Source organism: Lacerta agilis, chromosome 4 (assembly GCF_009819535.1).
Source record: "Lacerta agilis isolate rLacAgi1 chromosome 4, rLacAgi1.pri, whole genome shotgun sequence".
In the NCBI taxonomy this organism is placed as follows: domain Eukaryota; kingdom Metazoa; phylum Chordata; class Lepidosauria; order Squamata; family Lacertidae; genus Lacerta; species Lacerta agilis.
In genome coordinates this window covers 48,254,448-48,279,831 of record NC_046315.1, presented here as the reverse complement: position 1 = coordinate 48,279,831, position 25,384 = coordinate 48,254,448, and positions in this window count along the sequence as shown.

Here is a 25,384-nt window from a genome sequence, read left to right as displayed (position 1 = left end):
TATTCTAGGCATTCAGCACTGGTGAAAAAGGGGTCTATGCACATCTAACAGACTGCCCCATTCATGTTAATACACCAACCTCCACAGTTGATTACTTCATGCTTCCTGGTTGCATAATTTAAACTGACAGACAAGGATGCCAGCAAATCAGTCATGTATGAAGTCTGTTAGCTTGTTCATTCTCTACTTCATCTCTCTTGCCTGTGACTCCTCCTCCTGTTCTTATCTACTATGTATTTTGTCATTTTTATATTGTAATTTTATGTTGATAACCACCCTGAGCTCTGCAAATGAAAGGCGGTATACAAATTCAATTTATATAATAAATAAATGTTTGTGGGAAACCTAGATAACGATGCATAAAAGCAAGCATCATGGTACAATTTCAGGGCATTTCCTTGCCACTTATTGCAAAAAATCCAGTCTTTGAGGGCAATTGGCTTTTTGCACAACACCTCCCAATTTAATTGTGCCATCTGAATTTGCCAATATGTGATTGAATCCCAACCAAAATTAGCAACAGCCCTGGGAATGCCCTATGCTTTTCTTAATTCCTGCCAGACTTTATAAATCACAAGCAGAATGAGTTGTCAGGGTACTGCTTTGCGCTAATCCTGCTTTCTGTCCTAGCATCCAAGTTAACTGCCAGTTTTCATGGCCCCCTCCTTTCATATTTAGCTAACACTGCCCCATATGCAGATACATATACCTCCACCATCTATGTCAGTTATATTTTCCCACTGTTTTTCAAGTTGGGATTTTTAAAAGTAAGCATGTTTGTTATGTTTGCATGTTGCTGTGCAGATATGACAAACACTCCTAAAAGCCAAACTTGCAAATGTAGATTTACGAAATACTAAATATGCACAGGATATCAAGTTTGCAATATTTTAATAATGGCCATGAGATAAAACATCATTGTACTGTCTGGTGGATACAAATGATGCTGACTACATGATGCTGACCTTGAAAGTACTTTTTAATGTTTCTTCTGCCTTTGGGTTATAAAAATTGAAAGAACGTTGGTGGGGAGGAGGGGGGCATGGGTATTTTTTCCTTTGCCTGTTTAAGCTGGGTCTGACTGAATCAGGAATACAGCTTGTGAAGCTGTGAATAAAGGGAAGGTCATCTCTCAGAGGAAGCGGTAAGAAGATAGCCAAGATCTTTGTGAAAAAACAAAACAAACATAAAACCCAGATAATGAAAACCTAGTTCACACTAGCTTTAAGATAAAAGATTTGGCCGGGATTCAATGTTCTTGGGTCACCAGTGCAAGGGCTTTTGCACTAGCGTAAGGACAAATAAAGGTTGTGAAATATGAAACACAGCACAACTGTTGCGCTAATGGGACCTTGTGCAACAGGATGTACTGGGACCACAGAAGCAAGCTGTTGCACAACTGGTGATGAGAACCACAGTGGCTTCCTCACTTCCCTCTACAGCACGTGCAGAAACTGCCTTCTTGACTGTTGGACCCACTATTGGTCTCATCTGCTCAATCCACTGGAGAGCTCTTCTCATGCAGGGAAAGTCCCTAACTCACTGAGACTTTGAGACCCTGAGGCTACCCTCACCTGGTTTAGCCAGCCAGTTGAGGCCATTTGCAGGGTTTGGCCACTGTTGCATGCTGACAGCTCCCAGGAGCTACAGGTGAAATATGAATGCAGGGTGTGGACCAAAGGTGGACAAACTACCCTAGAAGGACGACAATGTATCCCCCTCCCCAAATACCTCCTATGATTTAACAAATCACATAGTCAAATAGTCTTCTCTTTAAGACCAAGATGCAGATAATAAACACAATATGCAAAACTGAATGGTCTACTGTTTAAATAGCAGATGTGGGTGTTTTTTGCTTTTGCTTGTTTTTTGTTTTTGTTTTTTTGAAATGTAAGTGAAAATTTGATTTCTGCTTCTGCTTTGTTGTGATCCTGATTGCTGCTAAGCACATCAATTAGTTACGATGGCTTTAAGTTTGTCTGAAAAAGTAGGACAAAAAAACATTTCTTTTGACATAACCTTTGGCACTCAAAGAATGCCTTTTTGAAATGACCTTGGAAATGCACAACTAAGTTGCATAAACAAGAAAATGTTTTTCACATAATGTTTCCAGAGATGGAATTACAAGCCACCTACAAGATCATTTCAGAAAGTCTACCTGGGGGCACACCAAAAATAGACCTGTAACTGGCCATTCTGCTCCCCCTTAAAGGAGAAGTAAAATATTAAATTGCGTAAAGCTAGATACTGTCTTACCCTGAGGCAAAATTATACATATAAAGCGGCTCACCTGCTGACTCACTGAGAGGGCAGATATTTAAATCATTGCACTACTTTTCTAACATACAGAAATATGAAAATCGGCATACACATGGTGCAAGATACTAGAATGACTTATTGTTATGTGTAATGGTAAAAGGGGGAATGTCTACAAACCAGTCTTGAAACCTATGTGTGCATGAGATTGCTGTGTTAAACTGATATTCCAACAGAGTTGGATAGACCCCTTTACCACAAAATCAGTGTGACACACATTTCCCCATCTCTTCAATAGAAGCCCCATCCCTGCTGGTGCACAAAGGACTGCTGATGATGGTCCTCTACCATCAGTGCTTGGATGATGGAGAGAAAAATGTTTCTTAGAGGTATGTCAAGAGCGGATCAAACCAAAGCCTCCTCATTCAATCAACACACACCACAGTGGGGAAAAGTGTTCCTGCTGTATAAGGTAGTATACTTCATTTCCCTACATCCGTGCACACACAAGCAACTTCATTGAGTTAGCTTATTCTGGACATATAACAAATAGATCTCTTCCAGTAGAGTAGTCATCAAAATAACCACAATAATTTCCAAGGTAAACCTCTGCTTTGGAAGCAAACAGCTTTTAAAATTGACTTGGAGCCAATTAAGAGATTATTGTCAAATGTTCAATATATTTATTTTAAGAAGTCTGAAGCTCTGGAGTTAATATCAAAATAAGATCAATAGAATGTATTTTTGGATTTAGGGCATGCGACACTCTTCCAAATAGTTTTGATGTCAGAGATAGAATAATATTTGCAAATTCTTCTCAAGTGTACACTTAAGGTAATTCATTTATTAGAACTGGCCATAAACTGCCCGTAGGCTTTACTTGTGAACTATAAATTCTAAATCAGCCCAAAGCGTAATCACCCAGATGCTGATTTTTGTATGAACTACAATGGCTGTTTACCCAGTCATGGGGTGAGCAGCTGTTGTAGCTCATCGTGGCAGGTTCATATACCAAGGGAGCAATGCTGGGGCTAGGCGGACAGCAGCTGTGGAACTCCCAGGCCAGCCACTTGGATTGGCAGGCTTTCCCACCATCCAACTATCTGAATCCTGGCTCATCCGGCAGGGGTGAGTGGGCAGGGCTTGGGAGTAGAGCAGAGTGAAGCAGGCTTCACTCTGGTCTGCCCCCAGCCTGTAGACTAGAGTGGAAAGGAAAGCACCCCCTCTACATGCCCTGCCTGCCTTTCCCATTTTTGCCAGTACCAATTCATCTTATGTCTTTTGGACATGCTCCATATGCCATCCTTTTCTGTAGAAGTTTTGCATATACCAAATCCAGCATCGCAAGGCCCTTGAAAGGAAAGGAGAGGCAATGACTCTCTGCACAGAAACATGAAGAATTCCTGTAGCTATAGTTAGTAAGGACTTTATGGAGAGAGATGATGCAGCAAGGCTCTTCCATCTACCTTTCTCTGGAAAAATGCAGGATCTTTAATAAACATTATTTAAGATACTGACTTCCAATCCATGCTTATGTTTGGTCTCACCAGGTTTAAATTCCCCTAAATGGGCATTTAGGAAGAAAAGGGTATTGAAATCCTCTGCAAATCACCCTGGTGGAACGATGAAACGATTGCTGGTGACAACCTTGGCTCAAAATGTTAACTTACCTGTTCTCCAGACCACTATCATCTCATTGCCTTAATGTTCTGACGGTCAAATAGAACTAGGCCTTCAATTACTTCCATGCACCATTAAACATAAATTAAAAGCTTGATTTTTCCATGTTGCTTAAAAGTACATTGAATGCCTTTGGCGATAGAAGGGTAGGCAGATTGTTAACAATATTTGATGTGAACCTGCTAGACATCATCAGTGGCAGGGCTTGAATTTGAGAGTGGAAAAGATCTGGAGTCTTAATAAAACCCACAAGCCTCTTCTCCATACCCCCCCCCCCAAATTTAGCAAAATCATGGTCACTAAGGATATATTTATTTTCTTTTTTGTAGCATAAAATAGAGAATTATACCCCAACGGGTGGTGAAGGGCTGCTTCTTTTGCTTTTGGACTAGGGTTATTTTTGTAACACTTTTCCCATTTATTATATAAATATATTTACTGCAAATGCCATAACAAGGTCTGTTCAATAGGCGGATAGATAGCCAACATTACCTGTGAAGCTGAGAGGGCAAAGACAATCAACACCATCTTGCTGCCCTGTCTAGCTCCGGAACACAATAATCCAAAACAACAAAAGCAGTCTCTGTGCCAACCCCCCTCCCCCCGTCTTATATATCTCAGTGCCAACTCATCACAAGTCTCTTGGAGGAATGACTGGTGTGGTGAGTTAGAGCCACAGATCATATGCCTCACCCAGAACCAGCATTGCTACAGCTTAGCAGGAAAGAGCTAAAGGAAGGCAGTGCAGCAATGAAGTCAGAGTTAGCACATTGGATACTACTGGATTTCAGTCCAGCAGACTGTGTTCTCCTTGTACCATGGCACATATATGGAATTTCCAGTGTAGCAAAGATCCCAGTGGGAGGAAACAGTTTCTAATTTTTGCACAGAAATGTCTGGCAACTGGCTCAAAGGTCAGAATGACTGGGTAGGCTGTTTGCCTGCACCCCCCTAATCAGTTGACAATGGGGGAGGGGGGCAGGTAACACATATAATTAATGTAACAATGGGAAGGACCATAGCTCAGCGACGGAGCGTATGCAGGTCCCAAGTTCAATCAGTAGCATCTCCAGTCTTTTTAAAAAGAAGGATCAGGTAGAAGGTAATATGCAAGACCTGCAGAACTGCTGTTGATCAGCATAGGCAATACAGGTACTTGCCTTCATGGGTATGACCTGGTATCAAACAGATTCATAAGCTCTATGACAGAGGGAGAAGTTAAAATGAAGATGGTGAACCAATGGCCCTCCAGATGTTGTTGAACTACAACTCCCATCACCCCTGAACATTGACAATGGCAGCTGGGTCTTATGGGAGTTGGAGTCCAGTTGAAGGGTCCCAGACTCCTGACCTCTTGGTTAAATGCGGTAATAAATCTTTCTGAGTCTGCATTCAGCTAAACGTCTCTTGTTAAGCTTAATAACTTTGAACTGACTTTTATATTTTTAAGGCCAGGAGACCTACTTTCACCTAGGGGGAAAAAATATCAAAGGAAACTTTTGCCATCTGCAGTCCCAGTTTGATAGCTGCTAATAGCAGGCAGTTGAGCACATAGAAACAGTTTCTTTAATTCTCACCAACGTTATTGTATGCATTTCGTAATTCCTTGGTCTAGCAGCTATGACTGGAATGACTGCTTAATTGCCTTACGGAAAATATGAAGTCTGGCCTTCTGTTTCAGAAGCAAAGACTAAAATAAAATGGTCCCTGAGCTCTTAAACATTATGAGATAGTCAATGTACCGTAACACTCTGAAGTCTTAAGCAAATATCTGCCAAGATCACAAAAGCTCCTCATTAAAATATATGGAATTATTGTTATTGACCTGTTGCTGTGGAAAGCATTCACTCTGCCACATCGGCAGGTAATAATGAAACCATTAAAGCAAACTTTGTAGTCAGAACTTAGCACTAAATATTTCTTAAGTGTTTGCTCTCAGGAGTAACTAGGATCCGTGTTTCAGTTTGGAAATATAAATTGATCTTGGGAAAAAGAAGTCAGATGCTATTTCCTTTGCCATGCATATGCTGCTGCCTTCTCTTTATGGGCTATTTTCTAGATTACCATATGTTTGCTCCCTTCTATGACACAACTTGTTTGGTTGCCTGACCAGATGTCAGATAGCCAGATGTGTGTATAATTGCAGACAGCAATGACATTCACATAGCTTATCTATAATACAATTACACATGTTTACTTACAAGTATACCCAGTAGTATAATACAACATCACATGCTTACTTGCACACTTGTTTCCTTGCACATAAGGACTGATACCTGTCATTGATAGAAATAAAACTCCCAATTAACTCATGCAATGATTTCCTTAAATCTAGCAATAAGTTTTATCTACTCTCTGTGCAAAACAGCCAATGCATGTCAGACACAGCATTTTCAATCCTGCTAGGACATAAACATATAATCCGAAGGGATACCCTGAAATCTTTATTGGAGTTGTACAGAAGGTAAAACACTGAACCTAGATCAGTGTTTTTCAACCACTGTTCCGCGGCACACTAGTGTGCCGCGAGATGTTGCCTGGTGTTCCGTGGGAAAACATGGGCTGGCGGTTGCGGCACTGGCGGGAGGTGGCGACGCTGCTGCTAGCGGCAGGTGGGCTGGGCGCGTCTCCCCCTCGGCCCACGGCGGCGGCGGGCGCCTTTGACTATGAGCTGCTCCTCCTGTGGCGGAGCCCGTGGAGGGCCTTCCTGCCCAGTGCTCACGTCTTCGCGGGCGGCGTGGCGGACGCGGCCGACTTCTCGTCCAACTGACTGCAGCTGCTGGCAGGCGGGCCGCACTGCGGACTGGGCTCGGTGCAGGGCGAGTGCCCGAGGGCGCCGCTCTTCGCCGCCGAGCGCCCGGAGCTGGGCTCGCCGCTGCCGGGAGACGTGGCCTTCCGCCTCTGAGCCATCCGCGAGGCCTTCGAAGAAGCCGGAGTCCTCTTGGTACTGCCCGGCCCGGTGGCTGATGCCGCCGCCGCCGCTACCACCGCGGGCCCGGCCCGCCTGCTGCCAGCCGAGCGCCTCCCGCCGTCCTCGGGACAGGCTGAGTGGCGGCTGCGGGTGCAGCGGCAGCCCGGCAGCTTCTTGCAGCTGTGCCAACACCTGAGCTGCGTGCCCAACATCTGGGCACTGCGCGAGTGGAGCAACTGGCTGACCCCCGTGGGCCGTGCGGGGCGAGGCGGCCGCCGCTACGACACCGCCTCCTACCTCTGCTGCCTACCTAGCATTGGGGCATCGCTGCTACCAATGCTATTTTTCTAGAAAAAGAGGTGCTGGAGCCTGGAACTCATCACGGATGCCTTCCCTCGTTCTCTTATAATGGCGAAGGCGCCCACCTGAGAGGTGCCAGAACTGAGTTCCTGTGGCTGGGGGGAGAGTCCTGACTAGTACTATAGTTGTTATTTATTATTATTAGCCTGGTGGGGGCGGGGCAAGGTGCGCCATCTTCACATGCTCAATTCAGACATGAGAAGAATTATCATTTTTATTATTACTACTACTACTATTATTGTTATCTAATGGTGGTGTGCCTCGTGATTTTTTTCATGAAACAAGTGTGCCTTTGCCCAAAAAAGGTTGAAAAACACTGACCTAGATAATGGGAAAGTGCACCTATATTTAAGAAGATTTAACACTTCTGAATGTTTCGTCACTTTAATTCCTCAATTGGGATTCACACCTATTAAAAATGGAGAACAGGTTTTCTTTGCTAGAGAGTGCATACTTTGATATCTAGCTCTCTGAAACAATAAACGCATGGGCTGGTTAGATCACACTGTCCTTCTTTCTAAGCAGTGGTCCAGTTGGAGTGGTTTCCAAGGTCTAAGTCTGGACCCCCACAGCCAAGGGGACCTCAAATGCCTGCCCACCAGATACAATGACACTGGTGCATAATGGGGGGAGGGGTTTGTGGTGAGCAGTGTGTTGCTTAGAATTTTAGAGCTAGAGTTGATCAACATATTGGTTGATAAGCAAAATGAATTGATATTGCCTTTCACAACTTACCAAGCTTGCTCTGTGGTTATAGGGTTCAGTCTTCTTTCTGAATAGCTACTGATATCACCCTACATCCAAAGATCACATGGCGGTTCACGACATAAACATGCAACATGAGAACACAAAATACAAAAAAAACCACAACCCCAATATATTATCTATAGCTAGACAACATTTTCCTGAAGCATGCTTAATGAATCAAAATGGAATGAGTAAGTGAAATGTGTGGTATTATTGTTAAATCTTAAACTCAATTTGGTGCAAGCTCACAGAAGAAATTCTTCCTCAAAGAAATGCTGCATGACATTGAAAAATGGAAATTACTAAAATAATCTTAAAAGCTGCAATCTCAGAGTATTAAGTTTATGCAAGGGGATGAAAGAAGATGATCCATGTAATGGCTTCCCTGCCCTGCTGGAATCTTTCCCCGATAAAATTGAATCCACTGTTGCAAAGAGCTGGAGTCTTTTCTGTTTAAATCTGTATCCTCTAAAGTACCAGTCATCACCTAAAATCGGCTTTCATAGACTCTAGTTAAAGGTTTTGCTTTGCAAGACAGTCTACTTTATGCTCAAGCTCTCAAGAGAGCAAACAGGCCTTATGCTCCTCCTTTTTAGGGAAACAAAATACATATATTTTTCTCCTAATTTATATCCCAAACAACACAGACCAGAAACTGAAATGTCAAGTATAAGCCTCTTGATTTCATTAGATTGGGCTGTTTCATTAGGCTGTTTCTTGTTGCTGTCGGAATCAGATGAGCCTTGCCAACTGAGGGGGACAGCCAGCAACAATCCTGCAGATGATTGAAGCTGGAATAGAAGGGTTCAGGAGGTCCCCAAGGTCTCTTGAACCTGTCTCAGTAGTAAATGGGCAGCCAATACAGACGGTGTAACAATGGAGCTGTAGGTTAGCAGCATTCTGCACCAGTTGGAGTCTCCAGACAAGCTCCAATGGCAGCTTCAAAGATTGCATGGCAGTAGTCCAGCCTAGGGGTTACCAGCACCTGGACTACAGTGGTCAGGCTGTACCTGTCCAGGGACAGCTATAGCTGGCAAGCCAGACAAAGCCAGTAAAAGGCATGCCATTGGCCTCTAGTGAAAAAGAAGTATCCAGGAATACCCCCAAGCTGCATACTAGCTCCTTCAGAGGAGTGTGACCCCGTCCAAAACAGGCTAATCTCCTAGACATGGGAGCGACCAACCCAAAGAGCCCCCGTTTCCCCAGGATTCAAGCACAGTTTATTGTCCCTCATCCAATCCGCCACTGCATTCGGACACCAAGTTGCCTTTATGCTTATGTTGATCAGACTCAGCTATTTGTCTTACAATGAACAATAATTATTTTGTAAAAAAAAAAAAAACACACAACACTTTCCCAATCTATAATCATTATTACACTACATTAGTTATCTGTGATGGTGAGCTGTGCTCAGCACTGGTGATGTCACAGAACTGTGGCAGTTTAAATAATAAAAATAGTGGCTTGGCACAAACACGTTTGTTGATCCAGAGGTTTAGTTTTCCATTGCAAAGAAGTTGAGTGCTCAAGAAAGTCTAGTGTAGGAGAGCGATGCGACACTTATTCCATTGACATGAAAGTAGCCCATGTTTGCTGAATAATCTTTTCCCCCAATGTTTATTAACATTTTCAAGATACATTCAAGATACCATCAGAAGGAATTAGTTGATCAATCAGGAAGAATTAGTTGGCCACTATAGTTCTCAACACAAAATTGATTCATTGGAGAAATCCATACTGAGCCAATGCTCCTTAGGAAAATTAGGTTTTCATGGATCACTTTGAGATGCATTTATTCCAGTTCATTGTCCAACACATACCGGTAAAAATCAATTCACAAATACTGTTATTGGAGAATAGCCTTGCCCAGATGTTATAAATCACTATGTATGTGTGAGCATGCACAAAATATAATAAAAATGGCTTTTAAAAGCCCTGTTAAAAACCACAGAATGTGAATTTGAAAAACAATTCAAAATGGACACCCAAGGTAGAGACCTATTCATCCATCTTGGAAAACTTGTCAGAACAAAAATGTATTCAATTGTTTCCAGAATGTACAGATAGTAAATTAGGAAAGTTGGGACCATTACTGTCACATCTCCTAACTTCCCACTGTTCATAGGAGTCAACTCCTAGGGGCTGAGGTGGCTTTGCCCCCCCCCCCCCAATAAAATCTTTGAGGGGCATTTCCATTCAAAGGGTGTGCCTGCACCACATTATGTGATTGATTATGTGGGGCGGGGCTTACCTGCTTCCCATCCCCAATATTTTATTCAAGTTTGCACTTCTGCCACTGTTTGCACTTTGGGGGGGGGGAGTCAGAAGTGGGGAACCTGCTCTACACACTTGGGTTCCCCGCCATAATACAGTGGTACCTTGGTTTTCAAACGTCTCCATTGATGAACATTTTGGTTTTCGAACGCCATAAACCCGGAAGTAAATGCTTCGGTTTTCGAACACGCCTTGGAAGTCGAACATGCCACGCAGCTTCCGCTGAGTGCAAGATCCTGAGGCCTAGCTGTTGGCTATTGAGTTTTCGGTTTTCGAACGTTTCAGAACTCGAACGGTCTTCCAGAACAGATTACATTCAAAAACTGAGGTACCACTGTAATTTGGAATTGTGTGCAATGCAGATTCCAAGTCATCAGAGGGTGCTGTGGACGACAGGCAGCCTCCCCTGTGTGGGCAGTGGGAAGATGGGGACAGCAGCCATGACCCCACCTTCTACTTCACACAGTGGTAATCCTGTGATTTAAAACCCTTGAATAGGGCTAAAGTGATATACAGTAGTAACTCGGGTTACAGATGCTTCAGGTTACAGATTCCACTAACCCAGAAATAGTACCTCGGGTTAAGAACCTTACCTCAGGATGATAACAGAAATCACGCTTTGGTGGCGCGGCGGCAGCAGGAGGCCCCATTAGCTAAAGTGGTACCTCAGGTTAAGAACAGTTTCAGGTTAAGAATGGACCTCCAGAACAAAATAAGTTCTTAACCCGAGGTACCACTGTATGTGAGAGAACAATAAAGGCAGGGGAAGAGAAGAGAGAGAGAATACACAGAAAGGTTGCCTGGATTTGGACATCTGGCCAAATAGACTGAATAATTAAAACCATTATTATTGTAGCAATCCTCATTGGAGTCATATGGGAAACTCTGCCCTTCATAATCCATTGTGCAAACCTATAAGGAGTATTAACTCGTGTTTTATTGGGGGGCTGGGAAATATATATCATGCAACCATTCCACTCCCACAGTTATCTTGCTTTATGGTTTTGGGCTGAGAGATAAAACAAACATTTCAAGAAACCATGTTTTTCTGTTCCAAACAGTAAGCAATCTTTTGGTAGAAGCATTTTCTAGTCCATTTGATGACAGGATAGAAGCAGAGTTCTTCCAATAATCATTTTAGTGGAAAGATTTCATGCTAGCAAGTGAGATTTTCAACTTGCTTTAGTTTGTCGAAGATAACTGTAGAGCACTTCAAATAGATTTCATGGATGTAGTCCTACTAAGTCTGTTTATTCAAAAGCAAGACCTACTGAATTCAACAGGACTTACTCCCTGGTAAATGTATTTTGTATCACAGCCAAGTCGCTGGCTTTTCCAGTTAAAGCAACACACAAATTCCCCCCGCCCCACCTTATGATTAGCATTTTCCTTACATACCTGTTGTTTGTGTAAAAAAGCATTACTGCTAGTCATCTGACAGGCATAGTAATGTCCTGTGGTTGCTTAGACAATGTGTTCTTATATTCTTGAAAGTTTTTACATTTCCAAGATAATCAGTGCCAAACTAAATGTGACGTGAAATTGTGCATTTCTGATGGTTTGGGTTTTGAGAGAGGGGAGTTGGATGAGTTCCTGAAAAATAGCCTTAGAAGGCTGCATTTCAGTGTGAAAGAATCATTGGAAGGGGAATTGCTTAATTCTTTCCCTTCTGGTCATTTGTCTGGTAAAACTGCCTCCTCTCAGCTGATTTCTCAGCAATGGGGAAAAGATATGGAGATGACAGAAGATCACAGAGAATCTAGAATGCAAGGACTCTGCTACACAGCTGCAACTAAAACATTTAAAATGTGTTGTAAAGTGCAATGTAAAAATGTGGCACATGATGGCGACAGTCCAGAAACCCTAACTAAGCATCACTTATAGTAGATCTCAGTGTGGGAAAATAAGTCAGGGAAACCTTGCAAGTCACCTTTGCAGCCAAAAAAATCAATAGTAAGACACCAAGATTAATGACTTTGTACTTAATCAGACAAAAATAAAATATATGAAATTCAGAAAACAATTCAACCATTGACCTTTAGAATCTCACAGTTTTAAGAAGTTCTAGGTAGTTGTCCCCGTGTTCACATTACATTTGCACATATTTTGATTCACACATAGGAATTAACATGCAAGAGTGCAGCTATTCTTTTAAATGTGGGGGGAGAGATAGGCCTGAGGCAACAGAGACATATTTAACAGATCTTGACCTTGGCATAGGACGTGAACATTTGGTTTTAACGGGAGCAAAAACTGACTCCAAGTGGCCAAAACAGTAAGGAAAAGCTTATGGCAGGGATGGGAAGAAATTTGATTCCATTTGCTTTTAAAGGTGAGCATACCTAATTCACACTTTGCAAAAACGTATGTGAACCAAACACAACCATCCTTCAAAAATCATGCTTCAACAAATTTTGCGGTGCAGTTCTGCAGCCACATAAGATACAAAAATGAATTATTTTAGGGGAAATTTCTTGAATCATTAGCAGCAGTCCTGCTGGCGAGCAGAAAGAACGAGCCCCCCCCCCCAAACTGTCTTACTTGGTGATCAAACTTGACATGGAGGCCCAGACCTCCTGGTTCATGGTGCTTGGTAGCTTTGCGCTTCATACAGTTTCCCATACAGCTGTTTCCAATGAAAATTCACACTTCAGTTCTCCAACTTAAATGACCGATCTTCTCTGAACCTTCTAATGCTTCCTCAATAAAGCCACTTCCGCCTATCGGCAGGAGGTGGCGTTGTGGGCATCACGACCCGAGCATGCGTGCAGGGGCTGATACACAGCCCCTGCACGATTGGTGGATTCCTGGGGGCTTCTCCCCAGCAGCCGACCAATCCGGTCGGCCGAGGGGAGGGGCCAGCAGACCCTTTAATTTGAGATGGTGGGAATCCTTCCCCCTCTCTTTTCGCTGCCCCCAGCCGCATCGGTTCTCCCGCCCACCCACCCTTTAGGTCAGTGTTTTTCAACCTTTTTTGGGCAAAGGCACACTTGTTTCATGAAAAAAATCACGAGGCACACCACCATTAGAAAATGTTAAAAAATTTAACTCTGTGCCTATATTGACTATATATAAAGTAATTTTTCAATTTTTCCCACGGCACACCAGGCAACATCTCGCGGCACACTAGTGTGCCGCGGAACAGTGGTTGAAAAACACTGCTTTAGGTTAGGTATTGACTTTGCTATGGACTCCGGTTGGTCGCCTCACTTGGCTGGGGGGCCGGGTAGGACTTTTTCCCATTGGACTAGCCAAATCGGGTTTTTTTCACCTACCTCGTAGCAATTTGTCACAACTTTGGTTTTGGCGGTTAGGCATTGGATAACATCAATAGAGGTTCAAAGGGGAGGTAGCGCCATCACCTGCCCCTCATTGGAAGGGTATTCCTTTAAAGGTTTCCGGGGGCGTGGTCCTGTCCGAAGCCTAGGGAGGTCAGGGCCTAAGCCACGCCCCAACGGTGATCACGGGGGCAGCTCCCCTTGATCAACATCAGGGGTGCTGCCCTTGGTGGTTAACCCTTCACGGACCTCCAACACTCGGGTTGGGGGTCAGATATAGTGGTTAGGATCCAATGCCTAAGCCAATACCGCTCAACATCCGTACCCAATAAAGTTGTGGCCTTTTCGCCCATTTAATTCGATTCAATGTGTCCTGTGTCATTATTCACTTGGGAGGGAGGGATATAGCCACGCAACACCTTCCCCTGCTCACCAAACCAGTGAGTTTTCTGACCATACCATTAGTCATACAACACAATTCTGCAGTAGTTTTTATCCCACCACTGAGAATTTGTGTGGTGTTTTTTTTTTAATTAAAGGTTTCATTAATATTAATGAAGGACACAGCACCAGGATTTTTGCCCTCAGGAAGACAAACTGACTATAAACGTTAACACAAGTGACCATTTATTGCAAACAGCGGTGTGGCTTTCCAATTACTTTCTGCTTCCCTTTGTTTGCTTATCCGTGGGTTTATTTAACCACCCTAGTTGGAAATAAGTCTCTGCAAATAACTATTTCATTTTACTTTATCAAAATGATACATATATTTAATATTAATAGACCTCCCTTTTCATTTATTTGGCTGTTTGAAAGACAATGTGTGTCTCACCTATCCATAAGTAAGTAGGCAAACTATTGCTGTCTTTTATACTGCAATCCTGTATAGTTACTCCCACTGAAATCAATTAGACTTAAGGGCTCTGATTCCAAGACATCCTTAATAGGAATTTACAGGTTTCAACACACATAAGGGAACTTTTTTTTAAAAAAAAAAACTTTCATTCCAAAACTACAGGCTATCTCCTCTGTACACAGTGCACAAGGCTTTTTCTTTTCTTTCTCTTAAGGCCCCTGGAGATTTGGGGTGGGTATAACTACACTTCAGAAATGACTACAGACAGCCCTGGTGGGTACCTGGAATTTGCCACACACTTATCTAGCTCATGGTCACTGTGTCACAGTGCTACAAAAAATTAGGTTCCATTTAGCACAGGGATAGGAAACCTGTGGCCTCCTAGATGTTGTTGGACTCCAACTCCCAGTAATCCCAGCCAGAATAACCAATGGTCAAAGATGGTGTCTAACAACATCTGTAGGGCGACCACTTCCTCATCCTAGAACGAACACAGAAATGAGAGTTTAGTGTGCATAACATACAATCCTGCAGCATATTAGGGGCAATGGTTGCCTCCCCCCAATATATATATAGAGAGAGGGGGGCCTATATATGCATGCATGACAAAACCGTGTACTATTAGGGAAAATCACACAAAAATGCAGGCTGACTTTCATGCGGAGTTTTCAAAAGAAATGTGTGCAGATTGATACAGAAATGGGGCAAATTGTACATAAGATTGGAAAAATGAAAAACGCAAACCATGGCTACTACTTTAACTTCCTTCTTCTCGCTGTGCCCTTTCCTATTACTTCCGTTTTTGTACACTAAACAACAACCGATATGGGTCCTACCCCTAGTTTCACTGCATTTCTGCCATTTAAAAGACAGCAGAAAATCTGCTAATACTCTCTCCTGCTTTTAGCAGGCTCTGGCGGTGAAAATGCAATTTGGATACAGTCATTCAGTTCTGGCCTCATGCCGCTCTTAAAATGTATGAGTCTTAATACTTCGGCTGGGGATGGGGGGGGGGGGAGTGGCAGGAGAAAGTCTCCTGCTGCTATCTAACTTGAAAATGTGGCTGCAAGTTTTCCAAATAATAAAACCGTTACCAGCAGTCATGTCTCAGGTGATCGTGCTCAGTAGGCAATGAAGGTGATGCTCAGTTTGTTGATATTGTTACAAGCGACATCAGTCTCTGAGTACTGTGAGATTCCAGGGGCCCAGGAGCTCACCCATGGTTCGTGTTTCCTTTGGAAATGAGGCACAGCGGAGTCTGTGGTGTCTTTCTGAGATATGGTTTATTTACACATATATACAACATGAGCCTATGATGGAGGGCCTCACAGCACTGACACCAAAAGAGGTTATTGCTTCTTCCGTCATAGCAGCATTGGGTTTAAAAAGTCACCAGCCATGGCTCAGCCTTTCTCCAGCTTGCTGCATTTTACAGACTGCAACTATTTTCCTCCAGCCCACATCATCCCCAACTGCAATCCTAAACTCGCCACTCTGCTTTAGTTCTGCTATCTCAGAGCTCGGGGATGGGCTCCACCCATTTTCCAGCTGGCACAGAGTCTGATGGCTCATTTCCCTGTCTTTGTTCTCTGTTAATGGGATGCCCCACCTCTCAGGCATCTCCTGAACATGGGAAGTTGAGTCCATTTATTAAGATACATATATCTGACTTCCAGTTTAACTTTCCAAGCGTTGATTAAATTCTAACACTTACTAAATCCAGGAATTATGTGTGTCACTCTGGCACCCACAAACTCATAATAATATGAAGTTTGGAATGTAAGGTAATTTATCTCCTGCATCACATGATGCTCCTCCTTAAATCTGTTCTTAGCCTTGGCATTTAACCCATGGCATGGTTTGGCCCAAACCATCCCCACCTCCCCATCACCTGATATCACATGACATCAGGCACAAAACAGGTAAAGCCAAGGTCAAAAGCAAGAATTCTTTTTGGAATTCAAGCCCAGGAAGACTTGGGCTTGAATTGCAAAGGAAGTATCTTTGGAACCCTGGCTTGAATTCTTTTTAAATTTAAGATGAGATTGTAAAGCAAGAATTAGGAGTGCACTTAAAGTGGCCTTGCAGTTCTTCCTAGAGCTTGACAGGTTACAAGTGAGTGGCCCTACTCACCTGTAAAATTGCCCCATGGAGGAATGTCCACTTCTGGATCTAGCCCTCTGTTGTTGTTTTGTTTTAATTTATTACCTGCCTTTCAGCCCCAGGCAATCAAAAGAAATAGGGTGGGTCCTACACATCTTTGATGTAAAAGATGAGAGTAAAGAATGCCAATAAAGTACTTGGCCTTGATGCAACTCGAGTTCTGTTACACGGTACCGATCTTCACTTCATAATAGTTATGTTCAGTAAAATAAATGATATTCTAAGTAGGATAAACAAAATAAACACAGGAGTAAAATCCTATTAAAGCAATATTAGGTAAAATAATGAAGTCTGGTCTATAAAGTGTATTTCTTACAGTGATACTCCTGACAAAGAAAAAATCAATACAGTAATTTATCTGGAGTCTTATTTTAATTATTTAAGTTGCACAAAGCCCTACTTCTCATTTAGCTACTAAATAAAATGTGTTCAGAAGACAACAAAACCAAACAAAAAATCCCAATATAAGTGGGACTGAATTGTGTTGATTTAATATTGCTATCCAAAGATGTGTTCTGTTGCCTTCTTATATCTTTCTGGTCACGGGACATTTTATTCCATTTTTACTTCACATGTTCCACATACAGTGGTACCTCTAGTTACGAACTAAATTCGTTCCGGAGGTCCATTCTTAACCTGAAACGTTTCTTAACTAGAGGCGTGCTTTCGCTAATGGGGCCTCTTGCTGCCACTGCACTGCCAGCACACGATTTCCGTTCTCATCCTGGGGCAAAGTTCTTAACTTGAGGTAACTCTTCCAGGTTAGCAGAGTTTGTAACCTGAAGCGTTTGTAACCTGAGGCATTTGTAACTTGAGGTACCACTGTACTCCCTAGAGAATCTTTCCCCTTAAGGGGGAAACCAAATCCTCATAGGATGTGAATGCTTTGCAATCCCTCCATCTAGGTTGGTTGGCATCCATCTGTCTCAGGAGACACTGGAAGAGTGCACCTTCTGGTGGTCAATCCAACTAGATGCAGGTTGCTTTGATATGTAAATAAAGCCATATATCATACAGTACCTTTGCAAAGCTCTTGCCAGGAATCCAAGCACAAACCCTGACGTCTCCACCCCCATCACTCATCCTGGACACTGAGGTCCTCCTCTGAGTGTCTTCTGTTGGTTCCCTCACTGCCAGACGTGAAGTTACAGGGAACCAGGCAGAGGGCCTTCTAAGTAGTGGCACCCTGCCTGTGGAACACAATCCCTTCAGATGTCAAGGAAATAAAGAACTATACCACTTTTAGAAGACATATGAAGGCAGCTTTGTTTTGGGAAGTTTTTAATATTTGATGCTTTATTATGTTTTATATATGTTGTAAGCTATCCAGAGTGGCTGGGGAAACCCAGTCAGATAAGCGGGGTATAAATAACATCATCATCATCATCAATTACAGTAGTCTATGAATATGACCAAATTCCCTTTGTGGAACAAAGTTATCTGCTGGAAAGAAAAAGAAAACTATAATTGCAATACACATATTCAGACCAAACCTAAGGGTGATATGATAAGTCGGTGAATAGGGGTTTTCAGAGTTTTGAATAGCTGCTATAAGGATCAACCAACATGGAACTTGAAAAGAAGAAATGGTTAATCCATTTGCTCCATGCCATTTTTGCAATTAAAATTCTCTCTCCAAACTTCTGCGCGCCCCACAAGGGATGAAAAACATATGGGTATGTGGAACAAATAGCAGTTTGGGTGTGTGTGTGACAATTTTAATGGTGGTAGCCAGGGAGAATAGTTAACCTAATCTAACTTGGGCCACACGACACGGCTACTGTTAGTAGATCTGTTGCATCTTATTTAATTTCTTCATTATTCCTAACTTCTTTGCAAGTCCTTAGCAAGGGCTTAGGCAGAAGGAGATATAACAAATCAAGGTGTGCTGGCCCCAAGGGTTTGTCCATGAAGCGAGGTCCAAGTCCAGTCCTGGGTCTAGGGGTCCAAAGGAGGTCAATCCGGCGGGGAGCAAGGCAGGGAGCAGGTCAAGGTCCAAGGCAGGTTCAGGCACAAGGTTGCAGGTTGAGCACACGCTTGCAACTAAGTTGCTCACGCAACTTGGGCTGGGTCTGGCTGGCTTTTATCTGGCCCTATGCTTAGGGCGGTCCCGATCCTCCGGAGACTCGCCTCTCCTCCGGGCCTGGAGGCGAGCACTCCTCCTGCAGACACTTAACTCCCTTCGCCTCTCTGCCCTGAGCCTCTGTAGCTCAGGAGAGGATGGTGGGTTACTGGACCCAGGGGATGCCTCAGCTTCCTCTGAAGAGGCTGGGAGTGGAGCACCTGCAGGCAATGGGTCCTCCCTCCCATCAGGAGCCAGAGCAGACTCTGCTGATGCCTGCACCTGGGGATCCAGCACAGGTGGGGATCCTTCAGGCTCAAGCCCTGGCCCCGGCTCAGCTGGTTCTGGAGGCGGGGAATCCTGTGCAGGCTGGGATCCCTCAGGTTCAGCATCAGAGTCTGACTCCCAGGCCATCACACCATCCCCCCTCCCAGGCCTCCCCCTCAACCGAGGGGCCGGACCAGGCTTGCTGGGGTAGGCTGCATGGAAATCACGGAGGCAGGCAGGTGCGTGGACGTTTCCCGCTGGTTCCCATGAACGATCCTCAGGCCCATACCCCTTCCAGTCGATGAGGTATTGGAGCTTCCCCCTGCGGTATCGTGAGTCGAGAATGCGCTCCACCTCGTACTCAGGCTCCCCCTCAACCAAAACTGGCTGCGGTCGTGGATTGTCCGGGTGGAACTCGTCGGGCGGGGCGACTGGACTAAGTAGGGACCGGTGGAATACTGGGTGAACCTTGAGCGATGGAGGTAACTGGAGGCGAAACGCCACCGGCGACACCTGCGCAGTGATGGTGAATGGGCCGGCAAACCGTGCATCCAGCTTTCGTGAGGGCCGAGAAGGATGCAGGTGACGGGTAGAGAGCCACACCCGATCGCCAACATGGAGTTCTGGCCCCTCCTGACGATGTCGGTCAGCCTGGGCCTTGTATGCGTCCTTGGCCTGGCGCAGTTGCTCCATCAATAATTGTTGCTGGGACTGAAGCTCCTGAAGCCAGTCTGTCACTGCGGGGACCGCGGAAGCTGGCAGCACGTCCGGGAACAAACGTGGATGGTAGCCGTAGGAGGCCTGGAACGGGGTCTGCTGGGTGGAGGCGTTCACTGCATTGTTGTAGGCGAACTCCGCCAATGGCAAGTGATCGACCCAGTCATCCTGCTGAAAGCTGCAGTAACACCGGAGGTACTGCTCCAGCACCGCATTTGCCCTTTCCGTCTGGCCATCGGTCTGCGGGTGGTGGGCCGAAGATAGACAGACCTCCGTCCCAAGGGTCTGGTGCAGGGCTCGCCAGAAGTGGGATGTGAACTGGACGCCGCGGTCAGAAACCACACGCTCGGGCAGGCCATGCAGGCGGAAGATGTGCTGCAAGTACAGCTGAGCCGTTTCCTTAGCTGTGGGTATGGACGGGCAGGGGGCACAGTGCACCATCTTAGTGAAATGGTCCGTGAAAACCAGGAGGCAGGTACAGTGACGAGATGGGGGCAAGTCCACCACAAAGTCCAGCGAGACCGTGTGCCAGGGACGCGGTGGGACTGGTAATGGCTGGAGCAGACCGGGGGGTCGCCCGGTAGGACCCTTGGCCCGCCGGCAGACGTCGCAACCAGCAACATAGCGTGCCACATCAGCCTTCAGGCGGGGCCACCAGAACTCCCGGCTTACCAGATGGGTGGTCCGGTACCGCCCAAAGTGCCCTGCTGCTGGGGCATCGTGGGACATCTGGAGAACCTCAGCCCGCAATGGTCCTGGTGGGATGTATAGACGACCCTGGTGCAGCAGTAGGCCCTGGTGCAGGGCCAGCCCCGGATATCGAGAGCATGACCCGTCAGACAGTTCCCGGAGCCATTCCTGTGCCCAAGCATCGACCCGTTGCTGTTCTTGCACCCGAGCCTGCAGCGGCTTGGCCTCCTGAGTGGCCAGGAATGCGGCTGGTGGTAAGATAGTCGTCGGTACTGCCTGCTGTACAGTGTCTGCGACGTCCTCAGGTTTCCGGGACAGGGCATCCGCTTTCCGGTTTTGGGAGCTTGGGATGTAGCGGATCCGGAACTGGAACCGGGAGAAAAACAGCGCCCACCGGATCTGCCTTTGGTTCAACTTGCGGGTGGTCTGGAGGTACTCCAGATTCCGGTGGTCCGTTCTCACTTCCACCGGGTGTCGTGCCCCCTCCAGATGATGGCGCCAGACCTCAAAGGCCACCTTGATGGCCAGTAGTTCCCGCTCCCACACGGTATAGTTACGCTCCGCCGGAAGGAGCTGCCGGGAGTAGTAAGCGCAGGGTAACAGTGGCGCATCGGGTCCGTGTTGCTGAGACAGGATGGCACCGAGAGCCGTACTGGAGGCATCAGTCTCCACCACGAAGGGACGAGAGGGATCAGGGTGCTGTAAAATCGGCACCCTCTGGAAACAGGCTTTCAACCCCTGAAATGCCACTTCAGCCTCCTCATCCCAGGAAAAGGGCGTCTTGGGGCGCAGCAGTCGGGTTAATGGGGTGGTGCGATGAGCATAATCTGCAATGAAGGTCCGGTAATAGTTGGCGAACCCTAGGAACCGCTGTAAGTCCTTGCGGTTCCGGGGCGCTGCCCACTCTCGAACCGCAGCCACCTTCCCAGGGTCCATCTGCACCCCGTCAGGGGAAAGTCGGTGTCCAAGGAAGTCCACTGACCGCTGGTGGAACTCGCACTTGCTGAGCTTGGCGTACAGGCGGTGCTCCCGCAAGCGCTGCAACACGGACCGAACATGACTCTCGTGACGGGCTGGGTCACGGGAATAAATCAGAATATCATCTAGGTACACCACCACGTATTTGTCTAGCAAGTCCTGGAACACGTGGTTGATGTACCGTTGAAACACGGCGGGCGCGTTGCATAATCCGAACGGCATAACCAGGTATTCAAACTGCCCATACCGGGTCCCGAATGCAGTCTTCCACTCGTCCCCAGCACGGATCCGAATCAAGTTGTAGGCCCCTCGGAGGTCCAGTTTGGTGAACATCTGCGCCCCCTGCACCCGCTCCAGCAATTCTGCAATAAGGGGCAAGGGGTACCGGTCTGGGATGGTGATCTTATTCAGGGCCCGGTAGTCATGGCAGAGGCGAAGCTCCCCACACTTCTTCTTAACGAAGAGTACAGGAGCGGCAGTGGGTGAGGTAGAGGGTCTAATGAACCCACGTTCCAGGTTCTTGCGAAGGAAGTCCTGCAAGGCTTCACGCTCTGGCTCCGAAAGAGAATATAGGCGGCTCACAGGCAGGGGCGCCCCAGGCTGTAGGTCTATGCCGCAGTCGAATGACCGATGAGGCGGCAGCTTGTCTGCTCCCTGTTCCTCGAACACGTCTAAATAGTCCTGGTACACGGCAGGGAGCGTTGACACAGCCTGCCCCATGGGGGCAGCTGCTACTAACTCGGACTGAGCACGGGAACCCGGGTCTGGGAAGCGTACAGTCCGATTGACGCAGTCGATCTGAACATTGTGTGACTCCAGCCAGTCCATCCCAAGCACCAGGGGAAACCGGGGCATGGTGGCAATGTCCAGGGTTCGCACCTCCCGGTGCTGCTGGTAGCACAGGACCAAGGGCTGGGTCTCCCGAGTAACAGCGCCCGAGAGTAGGAGCCGTCCGTCAATTGCCTCCACCTGTACTGGTTCCGGCTTGTTCTGAAGCGGCACCTGATGCTGAGTGGCGAAGGCAGAGTCCATATAGGAGCGGGTTGCCCCCGAATCCACCAGAGCGTGGGTGAGAATCCAGGGCCCACCGGGGGGGTATAGACGCACCGGTATCATGAGGTGTTGCAATTCCACTGGTGAGGGCCCATCATGCGATGCTTGGGTCCCCAGGTAGCCTGGGCCATCGGCTACTGGGGTTGGCAGTTTTCCCTGCGGCTGGCGTTTCTCAGGGCAGGTTCGGGCGTAGTGTCCACTCCCACCGCAGTAGAGACACAGGTTCCCCTCCCGACGCCGAGTCTTTTCCGAGGGGGAGAGGCGAGGCCGCGCTGCCCCGAGCTGCATCGGCTCCTCCAATGACTCAGCTCTGGCCACGGAACTGCAGGGAAGCACCGGCGCCGGGAGCCCGGAGTGCCGGCGGCCCCGGGCCTGGTGACGGTCCTCCAACCGATCGTCTATCTGCAGACTCCGTTGGATGAGGGCATCCAGTGTGGCAGGGCGATCCAACGTGGCCAGCTGATCCAGTATCTCGTCTGAAAGTCCCTCGAGATACTGGTCCCGCAGGGCAGAGTCGTTCCAGGTCAAGTCCTGCGCCAGCAGCCGAAATTCCGTGGCGTAGGTGGCCACCGTGGACTTGCCCTGTTTCAACCGCCGAATTGCCTGATTGGCTTGACTCCCCTTCTGAGGGTTGGCGAACGTGGTTTCCAGATGATTGCAAAACCCCGTATAGTCTGTCAGCAAGGGGGAGTCTTGCCGGAGCAGCGGCAACGCCCACTTGGCCGCCTGGTCCTTCAGCAAGCTGATCAGGAAGTGCACCTTGGTGCGGTCGTCAGGGAAATCCCGAGCTCGCCCCTGAATATACAGCTTGGCCTGGGCGAGAAACATGGGAAAGCTGGCTGGGGACCCATCAAATTTCTCTGGCAGGGCCACTGGGTACTTGCCAGGAGCTGGGGCGGCGGCCCCAGGAGCCGGTAGGGCATCCAAACGCTGCTGAAGCGCCGTAACCGCATTGCTTAGCTGCTGCACGGTGTGGGTCAAGGCCTGGTTCTCCTGGGCCAATGCCACTAGCGCAGCCGCCTGGTCAGCCATGGCTACTAGTTCCTCCCGAACGCACCCCAGCGAAGGGGGAGTGCGGGTGTGGCGTGAGCAAACTGTGCTGGCCCCAAGGGTTTGTCCATGAAGCGAGGTCCAAGTCCAGTCCTGGGTCTAGGGGTCCAAAGGAGGTCAATCCGGCGGGGAGCAAGGCAGGGAGCAGGTCAAGGTCCAAGGCAGGTTCAGGCACAAGGTTGCAGGTTGAGCACACGCTTGCAACTAAGTTGCTCACGCAACTTGGGCTGGGTCTGGCTGGCTTTTATCTGGCCCTATGCTTAGGGCGGTCCCGATCCTCCGGAGACTCGCCTCTCCTCCGGGCCTGGAGGCGAGCACTCCTCCTGCAGACACTTAACTCCCTTCGCCTCTCTGCCCTGAGCCTCTGTAGCTCAGGAGAGGCTGGTGGGTTACTGGACCCAGGGGATGCCTCAGCTTCCTCTGAAGAGGCTGGGAGTGGAGCACCTGCAGGCAATGGGTCCTCCCTCCCATCAGGAGCCAGAGCAGACTCTGCTGATGCCTGCACCTGGGGATCCAGCACAGGTGGGGATCCTTCAGGCTCAAGCCCTGGCCCCGGCTCAGCTGGTTCTGGAGGCGGGGAATCCTGTGCAGGCTGGGATCCCTCAGGTTCAGCATCAGAGTCTGACTCCCAGGCCATCACACAAGGGGAAGAATATATGCTTACTTTTTATTTTATTTTTTTAAAAAAAAATCTTGTGGCTTAAAAAAATGCCTTAGAAAAGAAAAATAAGATATTTAGGTGATTCTCAAATATAATTTGTTTCTTCAAAAGATTCAGAAAGATAGACACCAATGATCTGCACTAGCTGAGAAATAATCAATACAGGGTTTCCTGATAGGTTCCCTCACCCAAGGTTTTTGTGCCATGCTTATTAAGCAAAAGACTGCATGCACATAAGAAGTTGAAAAACTCTTTTGTTGGTGAATATTCTCCACTATACCAAGCTAAATGAACCAAGAGGCCGACTCAGTGTAAAATAGCTTTCCATGTTCATATATCTTGTTATTAGACAACCAGAGCTACAGATTACCACATGATTGTGGCTCTTCTGCCCCATCTAACATTACTGGAAGAAACACAAGGGCTGCTTTGGGGATTGCTTGGTCTCCTAATTATTTGGTCAATTGCACAGATTATCTGAATGTAATGCAATTGAGCAGCTGTACACAAGTAGAGCCAGTGTGGGGAAAATACAAATCTACCCATATCCAGGAAGGGGGGGGGACTACTTTTCCCAGAGGGAAAAGATAAGTAAACTTTTGTTTATTTTGTATATTTATATACCACTTTTCAAGTGGACTCACAAAACAGTTTACAATTATTATTTTTAAGTCTCAATCTAGATACCGTAACTATATAATAAGATAGCATAGATAAACAACAAGGAAAAATGTTTTGAAAACTAAATCTATTGTCCCCTCAGTGCATACACACACACACACACACACACACACCACTTTTCCTTCAGGGAGTTCAAGGTGATGTGCATGTTTCCCCCCCTCTCCATTTTATCCTCACAATGATCCTATCAGGTAGGTTAGGCTGAGCAACAGTGACTGGCTTGGGGACACCCATTTATGACTGAGTGGGGATTTGAACCCTAGTCTCCCAGGTTCTACTTCTAACCACAGATTAGCTCTGGTGTGGCAGCTGAAAGGGAGAGGTGCACTTCAGTTGGAATGCTAGGAGCTAGATGAGGGACAGCTCTTCTGTCTCTCTCTCATCCCTTGACGACTAGATAGTTCCTGATTAGACTAGTGGAGGCAGTTGGATTAAGCCATGAATATGGCTTCAAATTATATTTCAGGAAGGAAAAGAACACTCAGGAGTCAAAACTGAAGCAAAATAAAAAATAAAAAAAAATTCCTTCCAGTAGCACCTTAGAGACCAACTAAGTTTGAACAAACTTAGTTGGTCTCTAAGGTGCTACTGGAAGGATTTTTATTTATTTATTTTTTTGTTTTGACTATGGCAGACCAACACGGCTACCTACCTGTAACTGAGTCAAAACTGGTGATGCGTTCTCCTCAACATTTTCCTT